The following is a 12783-nucleotide window of genomic DNA, read 5'->3' as shown; positions in this document are numbered from 1 at the left end:
TCACCTCTCCAAACCTCAGTTTCTATGTCTATAAAATGAGGTGATAATAGCATATACCTAACAGTCTGGTTATACCTATTGAGCAAGATAATGGCTGTAATAAGGCCCAGTGGATGGACACTGCTGTTACTATTCTTAGTATTATGAAGGAGCCCAGGCACACCTGGCCAGCCTGGGAGGCTGCAGGCCCGGCTCAGTCAGGCCTGGGGCCCCATCCACTGGCCCAGCACGTCACCGAGGTTTCCTGAGCTCCCCTGTGAAGGCCCTGGCCACCAGCCTCAGTGTCGAGCATTCCACACTCTCCTTTAGAGCACCCACTATATGCCAGGCTCTGTGCTAGGCGCTGAGAAACCTCCTCCAAGAGGCAGCAGAGCTGGCCTGCCCCCAGGGCCCATGTAGAGAAGCAACTAAATTCCAAGGACATTCTGGAAGAGGGAGTCAATGGTGAAGGTGAAAAGGGCTCTTGGCATAGATAGATTCAGCTGCGGGATCAGAAAACATAACTGGGGAGCGGCGGCGCTTGTCTGTCCCAGGGGCTCTGACTGTCAGGGGCAGCAGAGGGGGGAAGCATCCAGGTAGAGGGAGCCGTAGGGGAACCGGCTGGGCCCGTGGGGATTGCACTGGTCCAGCAGGCGGATGATGGCGGTAGCCCCCGTCTGCTGATTCCAGCCTGTGCCAGCCCAGGGCCAAAACCCTGACTCATGTCATCTCCTGCCCTCACGACAACCCTAAGAGGTAAAAATTTTATCCGCATTTTATAGACAAGAAAATAGGGGCCCCAAACAATGACTACATGGTTCATTTCAGGCACTCCAGGACTGGAGCTCCGCCTGGCAGCCCCAGACTTCATGAGGCCAAGCTCTAGGGCTGTTGTCTACTCTGGAAGGGCCATAGTGTCCCACAGCTTGAGTCCCTTCTGAGGCATCTTCCTGGGACCCGGGAGACCCAGGCAGTGGGGAAAATCCTGGAGGCTGGCCCTTCCCATGCTCTCTGCACCCTCGGTCCCCCTGTGCCTGTCTCCTGGCTGGCCCTCCGGTCCCTGGGCCTCTTCCTGCCACTCCATGGGGAAGGCAGGCACAGGGAGCCTCACCTGGGGCCGAGGGCAACCTTTACTCTGGCACCTGTCAGTGCGTCACCCAACGTCTGGGCTTCTAAGGGCCATCAAGACCATCTGGTCTAACACTAAGACACGTGGGCAAAATGAGGCCCGGAGGGGCAGGAACTCAGAACTGAGGTTAAACCCCAATCCGACTCCCGGTTTAGTGCTTTTTCACCTGCCTCTCTGAGTCAGTGAAGCAGAGACCAAGCACCATAAGGGGTGGGGAAGCGCGTGGGCAAGGTGGGGAGGAAGACCACAGAGGGGCCTGGATCTGCCAGAGACGGTCCAGGTCAGGCCCGCCCTGCTCAGTGAGGAGGGGGCACGGACGCTGGCACACTTGTGTGCGGGGGGAAGGGGTGGGGAGATGAAGGTACAGCCCTGGCCCCCTCCACGCAGCAAACCTAGGCCTGGGACAGCAGTGGGCACCTTCTTCCAATTTGCCCACAGGTCTTGTAGGGCCCACCTGCAGCCCTGACTGGCATCACCTGCCCTATTCTGGGCAAGTGGCTAAAGCTAGAGCCCCTCCGACCAAGGGGGAGGACAGGAAGGGCTGTGGCACCAGCGCTGGCCTGGCCTGGGCCGATTTCCTCGCTCTTCCTCTTGGGCCTGGGAGCTGAGATTCTGCTTCTGTTTTCGGAGGCCGGTCCAGCCCCTGGGACCGTTTCCTCACATTGTGCCCATTCCTGCGACAGCTGCTGGCACCTGCTTTGGAGTCCTGCCTCTTCCCACCCTGGCCCCTGGCCCGCTCTGCGTGGGGGGCTGCCACACCTCTCCAGCCGCAGTGTGCTATGAGCCCTGGGGAGCCCGGCAGCCTCCCCACCCATGTTGTGTGCATGCATCGTGTCCCACGAGGCTGGCAAGGCCTCACACGCATGGGCCAGAGCTGGCCTCCCTCTGCCTTGTGGGCTATGTGATCTGGAGCAAGACCAGTATCCACTCCCCTCCCTCACAGGATGCCACAAGCTGTGGTCAAGACAGAGGTGACTACCTTCTGCCCAATGAGCCCAGTCGCCTCCTCCCTCGCCCTCTCTTCCACTGTAAGTCTCAGAGCCACCTGACTGACCTGAGACTGGAGAACGAAGCTTTGTGTCTGCTGCTTCCCTTCTTCTAGGACCTCAAAACACTTTTAAAATGAATCTCCTTCATCCACCCGGGCCGTTGTCTCATTTGTGCTGTATATTTTATTAGCTGAGGCGTGTGTTGACCCCTCGGGCGCCCAGCCAGGGGGAATTCCACCAAGCCAGAGGTGGAGCAGGCAGAGGACGCCTTCCCTCCCAGCATGTCTGGGACCTGGGGGCCAGGTCCTCCCCAGGCGTGTGCCCCATTCTTCTTCTCCCTCCCTGTCTGTGGCCAGGTGTCAGCCTCAGCACCCATTGCAGCCAGGAGGACGAGCTGTGAGGCGGTAGACCCAGAGGCTGGGAGGCATGTGTGTGGCAGGGAGGACATTAAATGCAGAGGCAGGAATCTGGGCTCTGTCATTGGCTGCTATGTGACCTTGGGTAAGTCCCTTCACCTCTGAACCTGGTTTTATTGAAACATACAATGGGGGTTTCTCGTGAAGAGTTTCTCGTGTAGAGTTTCTCGTGAAGATCAAATCAGAGTCTGTGAAATTGTTCTATAAAGGCTAAATAAGTTCTGTGTAAATGTCCAGGGCATTGCACCCCCGCCTGTATGACAGGGATTGGAAGAGATGACCCCATGGGGACACTGGCCGAGAGCTCTCACTTGGATCCTAAGATGAAAAGAGCTCGTTTTCTCCACCCCACACAGCCCTTAGCCTGCGCACATTGGTCCACGAGACCAGATTGGAAGATGGGGAAGGAGATGGGTTAGAAATAAGCCTCAGGTCCCCCCGGATAGATGACCTGACCTGAAGACCTCCTTCCAGAGCTCCACGCCAGGGGCAGCTTATGTGATTCGTGACCCCTAAGACACAGGCTGGCCTTCAGAGTGCGCCCACACACTGTGAGGGTAGTGTCAGCCCCACCAGTGCCCACGGGCTATAGAGCCACTCTGTCAGGCCATGCGGTTTGCCTGTCCTGCCCAGCAGAAGGGATGTCTTTTCTGTGCACCAGGCTGCTGTCTGCTAGCTGAGCTTTTCCCCCATGGGTGCTGAGCCTTTGGGGAGGGATGCTTTATTCTAATTCACACAAATGTGCCGGGGATCTAGTGGAGGCCCTGGTACCTGGGATACTTTCCAAGGGCAGGCCATGGATGGGTGGCCCCACTGGGCAGGAGATGCCCAGCCACGCACCCCGCCAGAGTGCTCTCACCTTGCCCCCTCTGCCCATGCCACCCCAGAGCAATAGAAAACATTTCAGCATCATTCCTCCTAAACGAATCATTGTCACAACAGTACAGATTCCCCAATCCTTTACCTGAAATTCCAAACTCCTAAAAATTCTGAAAACCTAAAGGTTTTTTTTTGTTTGTTTGGTTGGTTTTTGTTTTTTTTGTTTTGTTTTGTTTTTTAATATAACTTATTTGGCAGCAAAACCTGGTCAAATGTAAGGCTGCCTATAACCTTGATTTTTCTTACCTAGGGTAAATATTCGTCGGTGTCAATGAGGAAGTTCTAATGTGTTTGATCATGGGGTGCTGCCCAGACCTTGACTGGATTATATGTGATATTGTGATATGTATAATATTACCTTTCTAAAAATGCAAAAACATATGAACTCTGAAACACATATGGCCAAAGGTGTCACATAAGAAATTATGGATCTGTGATAACTGGCACTTAATATGGGCCTTGTGATATCCCGCCTCTCTGCAAAGCACTTCACAGGGGTTGAGTCATGTACAGCCATACCTTAGTATCTGAGGGGATTGGGTTCCGGGAGCCCAGAGGACACCCACATCTGCAGATGCTCAAGTCCCTTATACAAAATGGCAGAGTATTTGCATATAACCTATATTTGCATATAGGCTACAGCAGAGTCTGCCTACACATCACTTCATCCACGTGGATTCAGTGTAGTGCTTGGCGCATGGCAAATTCAAGTTTTGCTTTTTTGGAACTCTGGGAATTTTTTCATATTTTTAATTTGCGGTTGTTTGAATCTGCAGATGCAAAACCTGCAGATATGGATGGCCAACTGCAATCTCAACAAATCAGCTTATTTCCATTTTATAGATGATGAAAGGGAAGCCCCAGAGGTACAGTAACTTTGCCAAAGTCGTGGAGTTAAATAAGGGGCGGCATCTGGATTTGAACCCCCATGGTCTTGCTCTCCGCTGTTAACTTTCCGCTGTATAGATGAGAAGACTGGGGCCCAGTGGGAAGGAGGGCCTTGTTCATCCAGCAAATTCACAGTGGAGCTGGGCCTAGGTCCTGGAGCCCCCAGCCATGCCTGCTCCTGCTATTATGGGCCAGCAGGGGTGGAAGGGCGAGTCCCCCAGCAGCTGCCCAGGAGCTCACAGTCCTCCTGGCTGGGTTTGTCCAGCCCATCCGGAAGGCGTTTAAAATAGAAGATGTTCCCGTGGAAAGTTTTAAGATTTCACTGGATTGAAACCAGATGACCCTGTGCAAACAGACCCCAGCAACATGCGCAGGGTCTGGGCATGCTCTGAGCTCCTCGTGCCTGTTCCCAGCCTGCTCCAGGGAGGGAACCTGCCCTGGGGGTTCAGAAAGGCCAGTGACACATGACACTGGACAGGACGGAACAGGATGGGCCTCTGCTGATGAGAAGGGGCAGGAGACCCTTTTTCCTGCCCAGGGGAGAAGCATCCCCAGCACTTTCGCTGGTCCATCTGTTTTCCACTTTCCGAAGATGGACGGAGAAGAACTCTGGGAGAACATTCACCCATTCCCACAGCTTCTCAGTTGTTTCTCTTCCTCCACTGACTTGTTCTCCCGTGAATTCACTCCTTCATTTCCGCCCCGCAGCCGTACAGCCAGCATACAGAACATCATTGTAGAGGGCTTTCAGTGTATGAGACACTAGGGGCACAAAGACGAAGCAGACACAGTCCTGCCCTCTGGGCAGCACACGGAACAGTCGTCACGGCAGGGCTGCGGGGTTATGCCAAGAACACGGTGGTGACCCGAGGCGGATCAGGCAGGGCTTCACAGGGGAGGCGATGAGCAGGGCCCTGAAGGGAGGGAGAAGAAGGCGTGTTCCGGGCCAGAGGACAGGTCTGGTCACGACAGCAGGCTGGTGCGCAGGGCGCGTAGAGAGGGTGCACAGCGACAAAGGGGCCAGAAGCAGACGTGAGCCCCTTCGAAGGGCCTCCCAACCCCACCGAGTTGATTCTGGGGGTGCTGGGGGGCAGGGGAGGGTTTCATGTCTTCCTGGATTCAGGCCGGTCTAGGCAGACGCCTCTCCTGGAAGTGGCCACGCAGAAGTGACCTGAGCAATTTCCATGTCAGTCTCTGCTGGGACAGAGCCTGTCCCTGTTCCCTGTGTTCACTGGTCCCTGACACAGGACTGAGCCCTTTAGGAAGAGATTGCTGAGCCAGCCTGACCTAGGGGTCATGATACTCCTTTTTTCTTCCTTTGTGTGTATTTAAACTTTTTCGTGACTTTAGTTATAAGTAGAGAAGGCATGTGACTGACCCCGTGAAGTGACTGGAGCTGAGTAGACACGACCTCATTCATCCCACTTAGGACGTGGTCGGGATTGGGGATCGCCTGGAGTTGAGAGATGAGAGCACAGGCCCAGAGGGCCTCAGGCCTCTGGCTTAGGCGTGGCACCCCAATTTCCCACTCTCCCTAATCCCCACAGCCATCCAGTCTCTGGTCCTATTTATTCTACCTCCAAAATCTCTCTTAAATCCACCTACTGGACCCATCCTCCCTGCCCCCCATTCAATCCCCGTCATTGCTCAACAGCCACCCCTGCGTCAACTCCCAGGCCACCCCTCTGCCCCGTCAGTGCTTGCACGGCCCACTCCGCCCCAGCCCATCCCTGGCCCCACGCAGCAGGAGGAGACAGTTCAGCAAATGGACACTTAGCCTGACTGTGGGTTCAGTGCCCTGGAGGCTGCTGAGATGAACGGATGAGGCCCCGGCCTCTGGGGCTCCCAGGGATGGGATCCTCCCTGGTGCCATGCTCTTTTCGAGCAGATCTTGAACGACAGTCCAGCCAGGATGCAGAGCGTTGGGCCAGATGGCTTCCAGAGAAGCCAAGAGTCTTGTCATTGGTCCCAGTGTCTGTCACCTAAGCTTGGCCTGTGGGTGGGTCTCACCAGGCCCGCTGTGGGGATGGCAACTGTATCCCGCGGCCTTGTTCCTCCCGCTTTCCAGAGTCAGGGGCTGCAGCTAGGCAGCTAGATGGCAGGGCCATAGGGAAAACTGCGCCTCATCCCCCCACCCCCCCAGAGCAGTGTCAATTCATGGCCGTCGCAGGAGGGAAAGCGAGGAGCCTTCTAAAGGACCGAAGGAGGCAAATCCGCTTCCCCTGGCCCCGGCTGCCAGCCCAAGGCTGGATAATTGGAAACGCTTTCCTGCTGATCCCCTCCATCTCCACCCAGATGCTCAATGAAGAAACAGCTTTTCCATGCCTCCCGAGCCGCCACACACAGCCTGGGCAGGCCCCACAGGGCTGTGAAGGCCCAGCAATTTGACTTTCCCAGGCCCCTCCCACCCAGAGCAGGGCCCAGGAGGCGGTTTCTCAGTCACGAATCAGCCTGTGCGGCCAGCTCTGAGCCTGGGCCTCCTGCCAGGAGCGTGAGCAAGAGGGAGCTGGGCTCAGACACTGTCTCTGTCCCCGGCGCCTTCTCTCAGGGCTCACTGCCCTTGGCCCTGCCCCTTCTTCACCTCCTGTCACCCTTGGACCTGCAGTCCAGCTCAGGGTCTTGCCTGCCTCCACTCTGGGGCCCTAAAGAGCCACTTAGCTGATGAGGCTCAGCTCCGGGTAATAAAGAAGCAGAAGACACGGTGATGAGGAGAGGGGAGCTGAGGGCAGGGGGCAGAGAGGAGCTGCCCAAGGCTTTGGCTGTGGAATGAATCCCAGGGGTGCAGGAAAGGTCTCCCCAGCCCCAGCCCCAGTCCCCAGGAGTCCTCGGCAGAGGGAGCAGGCAGGCAGCTGTGGCTGCCTAGGAGTGACTCCTGATGACCAGCAATGATTATGGGGACAGTGTTGGGGGGTCTGGTGGCCCAGCAGCCAGCCCAGCCTGCAGCATAGACACCACTCCTGTTCTAAGTGAGCTCCAGGAGCCCAGGCCAAAAACAGAGCCCTTCCCGGTTCCCTCCCAGGCTCTCCCAGAGACCACCCACGTGGGATCTATCAGCTTGGATTAGTCTCCAGATCTCTGGCCCAGCCCACAAACCCTGCTACCTCTGAGCTGCTGGGCCTTTTTCTCTGGGACTGCTTAGTCCCAAAGGCTGTCCCTGGAAGTCGTCTGGACCACAGGAAGGGATTCAAGTGGTTAGCACAGAGCAGAGAAGGGCGGCACCGCGCTGCAGGAGCTCCCACCTGAACTGGCCTTTGACCTTGAGGACACAGCCTCCTGCAAGGAACCTAGGCCTGAACCAGGGTGGGAGCTGCCACCCAGCACCCACTTCGCCTTGATCTCTCCTTCCAACAGCACGCCCTTCCTAGCCCTGGCTCCGTCCCAGCGGGATTCATCGCTGTTCCTCACACCTGCACCACGCACCTCTTCTGGGAGTAACTTTGCCCCGTATGGGCCAGTCTAAGCCCTGCCTGCCCTGCAAGGGGCCCAGCTGCCCTGCATCCCCAGCTCTCCACATCTTTTGGGAACGTGGGTCCTCCAGTGTCAGGTCTGAGTTACTGGTGTACTGTGATCCGGACCGCGGTCCTGCCATCTGATGGTCCCAGATTCAAATCCCAGCTCTGCCACATCCTACCTGCGTGGCCTTGGGCAAGAGACCAAAGCTCAGTTGTCTCATCTATAAAATGGAAATAATGGGCACTTTAACAGGAACTAAGTGAGACGTGTGTGGCACGCTTTCTATGGGGCTTGGCACACAGTAATGCTGGGTAAACACAATGATTGTGACCACTGTGGCAGTAGGGGTGGTGACCATTGTCCCCGTCATTATCCCTGAAGAGTGTAGGTTCCTTGTGAATGGGAGCCATGTCTTTGTGTCTGCGTTTCCTGCAGTGCCCTGAAGAGTGAGCATGACGGGCTCAGGGTAGAGGTCTATGAGAATCTGGATCAAGTGGAAGCACATGGGGCTTCACTGGGAAGGCAGAAGGGCCAACACGTTCCCCAGCAGTGTGCAGATGACTGTCTGAATGGAGATGGCTGTGTGGCTCTGACCACCCCCAGCTCCAGCCTGACATCCAGGCTCCTTCTGAGGAGGCCGCAGATCAGTCGGGGCCGGGCGGAAGCACTCGTACTCAGAGGGGAAATGGCCTTGCCCCGTGAGCCCTGGACACCTCCGCCTCTCTGAGGGAAGGTAGCACCTTGGCTCCTCGCTATGCATCAAACATTCCTGAACACTACAGACTGTGTCTGCATTCCAGGCCCATTGGTAACTGGGGCCTTGGGCAAGTCCCAAACCTCTCTGAGCCTTGGGTCTGTCATCTGTCAACTGAGCACCCTATAAATTATCTACTTCAAAGCGTCGGTGGAACATTAAATGAGATAATAACAGAGCCTGGGACAAGGTGGGTATTAAACAGATGCGAGCTGCCCCTTCCCCAGCCCCTTTCCCTGGCATACCGCAGCCCTCGTCTGGTTGGCAGCAAAGGAGAGTGGGGAGGGGGCACGCCCTGGTCTGCCGAAGTGGAGGTCACCCTGAACTCAGGCTACTGCTGTCTTCCTGGTCTGCGTGGATGGCGGCTCAGGGCCTGGTGCTCTGTCACCTGGAGCCTACGAAATCCAGCCTCGGGGAGAGGACGGGAGAAGGGCTCCCAGGAAAGGCCTCAGCCCCCGGCCTGTGCCTGATTCCTACATTTAGAGATCCCTGGCTGAGCCTACACTGCTCTGTGTCCTCAGAGCTAGAGAGCCACCTTCAGCCATCCCAGGTCAGCCTGGCCCTGGGCCAAGCCTGGGGACACCTTCCCCAGCCAGGCCACAGCCCAATTGCCTTCTCTGAACCTTCAAATGAGTCAGTGCAGGCACCATTTCCTCAGGACCAGCTGAAACTCTGAGCAGCAAAGTGTCTTCTGGTTTATCTGGAGGAAGGAAAATGACGTCGTGAGGTAAACCGCACAGCCTGAAACCACGAGGCTGAGGGTCCCAGTGATGTCTGCTTTCCAGCAACAGTCACTCGTGTGCATGGAGGGGCACAGAGCCCGAGACGTTCTGGTCAGAGGGTGACTGGGAAGACAGAGGGAGATTTTCAAATGTGGAACCACGAGAAAGGAGAGAGGCCCAGAAAGGATGGACGTCAGAGGTCAGTAGGATGGCTTCCCGGGGACTGTGGGGAGGTTGCCAACTGGGCGGGGTGACTGCTGGCCACTCACTAGGTCCAGGCCTTGGCACCCGAGGTGCTGAGGATCGTGTTTACTGTGGTGGGCATAATGGTGTTAATAATAAAAAAATAATAATAATATTGGTTATAAGTATCGTTTATGCAAGCCCATTACACTGTTTGATTCTCAACAGACCTGATCTTCATGTGTAGACGAGGGAGAGGAAGCTGGTGGGCTTTGGCCCTGTACCTTCAACCTCAAAACTACAAAGTTTATTTGCGGACAGGGTGGGTGTCTCTCCGCCCTGAGGCCTGAGTGGAGGGCTCCCAGGTTCAAGCCCAAACCCCACCTGCTAACTGTGGCACCCTCTGCAAGCTGGTTTCTTCATCCATCCAATGTCCTGCTTCATAGGTAAGAGATTTCATAAAACGAACCCTATTCTTCAATATTATTTCTTACTTTATCAGCTTTGAGCAGGTTTCTCTGGGAAAATTGAGTCCAAAGAGTAGGCACAAGCACTGGTCCCGGTGGACTGGTAAGCAGGTTGGGGTGTGGGTGCCTGCTGTGTAGTGGGGGCCAGTAGACAGCTTGAATGAGGACAGAGAGCTGTTTGGGGGCATCAGGAGGGGCCTCCACACCCCCCACTGCAGGCAGTGCCTAAAGGGAGTTACCAGTGTGGCTGGGTGTGTTTGGGTGGGCGTGTAAGGCCAGGTGTGATGCCCCCAGGTGTGTAAGATCCCTGCTCCTGTGACCAAAACACATGCGTACTGACTTGCCCCAGCCCCAGGCCACAGTCCTGCTACCTCCGGGCAGGGCCTCAGATCCAGCTCTGACCAGCTCTGAGGTCCTGCAGGAACCGCTGGCCCAGGAAGGGGACCGAAGGGCTCAGGGCAGGAAGCTGGCCCAGCTCCTCTCACGGGCCTCCCGCTGCCCAGCATTTCTCCACTGGAGTCGCGGCTGCTGGGCTGGGGCTCACCCTTCTCAGCTCTTTTCCTTTATAATGTAAATCCCTCAAGGGAGAGGCAGCACCTTCTAGTCCTCCACTATCAGAGTGCAGAGGACACACAGACACCCAGCGCAAGCTCCTCACTTTAAGGAGACCGGAGAGGCGAAAGCATTTGCCTACAACCTCACAATGAGCGGACGGGAGGGCAATGCCCTCTATCTCACAGTGGGGCGTCCCCTCCCCCTCACAGCTGTTATCATTATAACAGGAACCGACCATCAGCTTCCTTCCAAGATATCACCAGCTACAAGCGCAGGGCCCAGGACCCCTCCCCCAGCACAGGGGTTGAGGAGCACTAGAGTGTGCATAGGAAGCTGAGGGAGGGTCCCAGCAGTCCAAGGGCAGCTGCCAAAAAAAGACAGCCTCTTCTGCCACTTTCCCAAGGCCAACTCAGCACCTGACGTGTGAGGATTAGTCATAAGCAACTGCTTGACCCCAAAAGTCATAGTTCATTGAGTTGGTGTCACAATGATGCTTTGCTGACTCATGGCCCAGAACGACATAAAGCCCTCTGGCCCCACCAGACGCCAGCTGCTCTGGGGTCTCTCTTGCAAGCAACCCTCTTGCCTGGTGGCTAAGACTTTAAGGAAAGAGCCATGGGCAGTGGAAAGGGCACGCTGAGAGGCAGGCCCCAGGGGCCAGCTCTGCATGTGCCAGAGGGACCATGGGCATTCTCTTCCCTTCCCCATCGTCAGCTCCCTTGTCTGTAAAATGAAAGATCAGATCAGATGGTCTCTGGATTTCTTCCCAGCTCTGAGAACCAGGTTTTGCCCCAGCTGTTCTCAGGGAGGACAGTGTGGCTTGTGTTTGAGTTCTGTGCCCCATCTTCTAGCCCTGAGAACCGCTAGAGCTTGGGGCCCTTCCACCCTGACTTCTCCCACCCTCAGGGGCTCGCTGGGGCCAGGCTGCCCGACCCCAGAGCTCATCCTCTGCTTTGACCATCAGAAGGAAGAGCCACGGTGTGTCTAAACGGGAATTCCTCTCAAATGCCTGAATCCCACTGTTTCCCAAATGAGCGGAGTAGGGGCAAACAAACAAAAAAAATCCACAGCCAAAAGCAAGCCAGGGCCAAGGACCCCGCCCCACCCCATGAGCTGCCTCACCTGAGCGCCTGCAGGAGCGCTGGGAGCAGCCAGGTGTGAAGGGCTCCCACCACCATCGCTACCAGCACCAGCCCTATTATTCTCCCTCCGTGGTGCATCTGGGCTTTTTTCACTCACCCTTCCTCAGCGGCAGCATAGTACCAGTAAGGAGGGGGATGCTGGAGCCCGGCAGCCTGCGTGACCTGGGGTAAGCGTTTGTTCTCACTCTGCTTTAGTCCCTTGGCTATAAAATGGGAGTGCTAATAATATCTTCTCATAAGGTCATTGGGAGACTTAAATAAGTCAATGCCGTAAAGTGCTTAGAACAAGGCCTGGCACATAATGAGTACTCAGTAAATGCTATCATTCATTCATTCACTCATTCATCCATTCCATCCTGCCTGTTTCCAAAAAGATTTGAGATGACTCACAATGGAAAGCACAAATATTATAGGCTTTTAAGCAAGGTATAAAGACTACAAGGCTAGGGTTACTCCAGAACCTTGGGCTGAGCAAGCTATTTCATCTGACCATCTTGTCCAAAAGGTAGCAAGCTCTTTTCTGATAAAAAAAAAAAAAAGGAAGAAAAAGCACACCAGCTTTTCAGGACAATATATTTCCCTGGTTCAATCTTTTTCAATGACATTAAACGATGCAAGAGGCAGAGCCTCCTCTCACCCTCCCTTCTACCTTTTTGAATCATCCCCTGAGAATATTGGAGTCTCTTCTTTATTCTATTCTGCTCCCCACCCCTTGAGGCCTGGGGGACCGGAGAACCAGAACTGCTGCCCTAAAGCCATGTTCTCAGCTGTCCCAGGAGAAAATGCTCAGGGGGCTGGAGCGGCAGCTTCCGGTACCAGAGGGAACTCTGGGAAAAAGCCAAGCCATTGAGGCAAGAAAAGGCCTTCCCTCTGATGCAGAGTCAGCCCCCTTCCAGGGCGCAGCTTCCCAGCAGCCCGAGCAGTAAGTACCCAGGGAGGGGGCCTGCAAATGGTCACTGAGAAATCCCAGAGCTGCCCACATACTTCCCCCTCTGCGGGCAGGAGAGGGAAAGGTGAGCAAGGCTCTCTGTGCTGAGTCACTGGGGAGATTAGGGAACCCAGTGAGGGAGGGTCTCCTTCATCTCCTCCAGGACCCCTAAAGGGGTGTGTGGTTCTCGGTGTGGCCTGAGGCCACCTCCCTAGACTTAGGTAGACCTGAGGATGGAGCCTCCCCCTCCCCTGCCCTCCTTTTGCTCCTTCTTCTCCACCACAGAGCTTTGCGCACAC

General features: G+C 55.7%; 1 long non-coding RNA gene across 2 annotated transcripts; it reads right to left on the bottom strand.

The window, feature by feature from the left end:
• Window positions 1–4125: 4125 nt before the first annotated feature.
• Window positions 4126–12013, bottom strand: LOC120621821 (uncharacterized). Of its 2 annotated transcripts, none has more exons than XR_005658304.1 (2): window positions 11537–12013; window positions 4126–5733 (listed from the first exon to the last, which is right to left on the bottom strand). It is a non-coding gene; the product is annotated as an uncharacterized LOC120621821 (long non-coding RNA). The 2 variants fall into 2 exon arrangements; XR_005658305.1 differs by having other exon boundaries at window positions 11654–12013.
• Window positions 12014–12783: the final 770 nt, after the last annotated feature.

Source organism: Pteropus medius, unplaced genomic scaffold, assembly GCF_902729225.1.
Source record: "Pteropus medius unplaced genomic scaffold, Ma_sr-lr_union100, whole genome shotgun sequence".
Lineage (NCBI taxonomy): Eukaryota > Metazoa > Chordata > Mammalia > Chiroptera > Pteropodidae > Pteropus > Pteropus medius.
The sequence above is the reverse complement of the archived record's forward strand: the minus strand, read 5'-3'. Positions and strand labels throughout refer to the sequence as shown.